The following is a 4,207-nucleotide window of genomic DNA, read 5'->3' as shown; positions in this document are numbered from 1 at the left end:
ATTAATGTTGGTCCAATTAACACACTTTCACCATCTTGAAACCAACACAAAGGTGTTATGCATTTCCTCCCATATAATGCTTCAAAAGGAGTCATCCCAATGCTTGCTTACTGAGAAAATCCTTTGAGAATTGGATAGTTCTCTATGATAGTACATTAACCTATGGATGATATGTTGGACTAAGCCAAAGTTTGATTTCTAAAACTTCTTGAAGTGTCTTCCAAAACTAGAAGTGAAACGAAATCCATGTCTGATACTATGATGAATGGTACACCATGTAATATAATCATTTCATTTATGAATATGGGTTAGCTTTTGTAAATAAATAATCAATTGTATAGGTAGAATGTGTGCAATCTTCATTAATTTATCAATTATTACTTGCATTGAGTCGTGTTTCTTCCCTACACATGACAAGTAGGTGATAAAACCTATGAAAATATTATTTTAGTTCCACCCTAGGAATGTCTAACTATGTCAACATATCTTTAAGTCATTGATTGTTCAGCCTTTTGATTGTTAACAAGATAAACTAAAAGCTACAAACTTGACTATATATTTCTTCATACCATGCCACCAATAAGACATTTTGAAATCTTGATACCCTTGGATCATACTTAGATGTAAACTGAGCTTGCTTTCATGACACTTAGATAACCCATTTGCTTTAGTTCATCATTATTTGGCACACATATTTTGTTTTCTAAATCTTACGATATCATTTTTTTCTCTTAAAGAAGTTTTTAGTTTTATCAATAATTAATAAACTCTAAATTTTCTTCAAATTCAAATGCACCAATTACTTTACTCTCACTTTTTCTAGAAACCTATTGGTCTTAACAAGTATATTATAACTAATGTCATTTGAAGGTACAAAAACTTCCAAGTTCAAAGTGTTGAAACTTTCATTCAAATGCAACTATCTAATCTTAAGTGTTGATACCTATATCCCCTTGTGACTTTAATCATTTGCAACAACATTTCTTTTCTTAGGATAATACATTTGCTAAAAAATCACAACCTTTCAAAACTCTATCTATCTTTTCTAAAAGAAAATATGCATTCCTCATTACTCAATCTACTATAATCTCGATTCCATTATGTACTCTCATTTCCTGTGGACAAAAAACCACTCTTATAATAATACTACTCCATTTCTACTTAGCCACGTCTAATTGTTATAACATTCTCCCAAGTCTTTGATACTCCACTACAGTTTCTAACAAGCTAGAAAAACAAGAACATACTTAATCACATGTTGAACGATTAAAAGAACTTCATCATATACAAATATATCTTAGTTATTCATGATGCATATTAAATCATTCTTATAAATATTATACTAGATTATATTCTTTAACTTCTTGGTTACAAGCATCCAAACCTTATCCTAAACCTTAGAATCCTCATTTACTTTCATCATGAAATTCTTAGTGCATTTAGTACTTGACACTCCATTAACTTGAGTCCTTAACCATTACGTTTGACACTTGAAATGTCTCTTAAATCATGACGTCTTCAACATGATTTGTCTTGCTCAGATGATACACAAACTCAAAATCTTAATCCTTTAACAAATTTACCAATACTTTTTGGCTTGTGTGTAGTCCCTTCTGATCAAACAAGTACTTAATGCTCTTACAATATTGAATATGTGAAACTAAGTACCATTAAGATAGTGCCTTAAGATCTTTAAGGCAATACCATTACCATCATCTCCATGTCCCGAGTAGATTAATTCTTCTCATGAACTTTTAATTCCCTTCAAACATAATTTATCATTCTCTTTCCTTACATCCACACACTACCCAAACTATGATGTGATATTTATACTCAAGAAGTTTTTGTATGCAAATAATAGTTAATACTAAAAGCTAATCAACCTCCACCACAATTCTAGAAAATTCTACTCTTGTCTATTCATCCAAGAAAAAAACTCACTCTTTGTAGCTCAATTGTGTTAGAATTATAGGCCTTAAAAAAGAGGGGGTGAATTGTTTTTGAAATATTTTCGCAAGTATTGAAGGTAGAGTGAAAGACTATGAAGAACCAATCAATTAGAAAACTGTTAAGCCAATTAGAAAATTGTTTTTAGTTTGATTCCAAAAAATCAACCAGTTGTTTTTGCGAAACAACCGGTTGTTTATACCAGCAGTTTAGAAAAAATCAAAGCTAAAGCAGTTGCATGAGTGTAAGGATAGAGAGATTCACACAAGATGTTTGTACTAGTTCACTCTTAACCACACTACACGAAAAATTAGTTTTAGTGACAAAAGGTTAGTGATAAATATAAGATTTGTCACTATTAATATATTATTTGTGACTATTTTTTTTTTCTTGTCACTAATATTGTTTATAATAGTGACAAAACTAAAAAATATCACAATAAGTATATTAAAATTAGTGATAAAGATAAAATTTGACATTATTTATCTATTATTTGTGACTACTCATTTTATCTGTCACAAATGTTATTCATAATAGTGACAAAATTAAAAAATGTCACAATAATTATATTAAAAGGTTAAGAACACATCATAAATAATTACTAAAAAATATATAATATTTTTTTATAATAAGAATATAACTAATATAAATTTATTAAATATTTATAAATTAATAGTTATTTTTATCAATAATAAATTATTAATTATTAGTCTGTTAAAATATGTCTAACATTATTTTCATTTTATGATAATATAATTAATAGTGATAAGTGTAAAAATTATGACTATTTTTTTAATTTGTTACAAAAAGTTAAAAAATAATTGTTCTACTTTAGATTAGAACTCAACCCTTTAATGAAAAAAATTAATTATGAAAAAAATTGTACCACTTTAGAATTATCAATAATAATATGTCATAAATTCATTCTTACGAAAAACTATTAAATTTATGTTTTTTATATTTTAATGTATGATCTTCTTTTTCATAAGCCAATATTATTTTTATTTTGTGATAATGCAATTAGTAGTGTTATATATAAAATTTGTCACTATTTGTATATTAGTTGAGAGTATATTTTAAGTTGTCACTATTTGTATATTAGTTGTGACTATATTTTAAGTTGTCACTATTTGTATATTAGTTGTTACTATATTTTAAGTTGTCACTATTTGTATATTACTTGTGATTATATCTGAAGTTGTCACTATTTTTATATTACTTGTAACTATTTTTAAGTTATCACTAAATTTATATCAAAAATAAAAAATATACATGTTATAAATAATTATTTATTAATGTAAAATACCATATGATAAATTTATTTTTCTTTCAATAAAAATATAATTAATAAATTTTTTATTGAATTTTTATAAATTTATAATGATTATTTAATATAAAATATCATATAACACTAATTTCATTATTATTATATCACTAGTAATGGAGAAAAAAATATTAATTTTTTTCTATTTTAAATTTGAACCCATAATATTTTATTAAAGATAAAATTTTACTTTTATTGTGTCACTTTACAATTACAATACTTATTTTGACACAAGTCACTGAGACCAAGTGACTGACTTGTGTAGTACCGACCGATACATTAACAATTTAAGAAATTATACAACTAATGTGTTAAAATGAAAAAGAAAACATATAATCAAAAGTCATGAAATTATAGAATAAATAATTAAAATTACAGAATTCATCGATCAATTTTTTTTATCTTTTCTTTTCAATTTAACACTATTTTTATTTGACTATGTTCTTCTTTTTTCTTCATACTTTATAAATGATATAGACTTGTACTATTTATTAAATTTTATCTCTTTCTAAAAATAAATATAATTATAAAATATAAATGATTAAGTAAAAAAAGTTTGTTATTATGTATAAATGCATAAATATAGAGGATAATGAATTAATCTCTATTTGTAGGCTTTTAGTTATAACTGGTTAAAATATTCAAAAATAATTTTCAAACTTATAATTTAGTTTGTTATAACTAAATCAGTTATCATGTATTTTTCTCCGCATATGTTAAAAGAAGGTATATCTTCAAATATCTCAGAGTTAAGATACGAATAAGATGTTAGTATTTAGGCTTATTAGGAGAAAAATGCAATTATTCTATTTGAAATTAGGTTTATCAATGTTGTCTTACAAAAATATGCAGTGAAGTTTCTCATTAACATCATAATATATAATATACAATTATTTTATTGTAATTATTATTTTATTGTGGACCTTATAATATATT

The sequence above is a fragment of the Phaseolus vulgaris genome, chromosome 5 (assembly GCF_051622355.1).
Source record: "Phaseolus vulgaris cultivar YP4 chromosome 5, ASM5162235v1, whole genome shotgun sequence".
In the NCBI taxonomy this organism is placed as follows: domain Eukaryota; kingdom Viridiplantae; phylum Streptophyta; class Magnoliopsida; order Fabales; family Fabaceae; genus Phaseolus; species Phaseolus vulgaris.
This window is presented reverse-complemented; position numbering follows the sequence as displayed.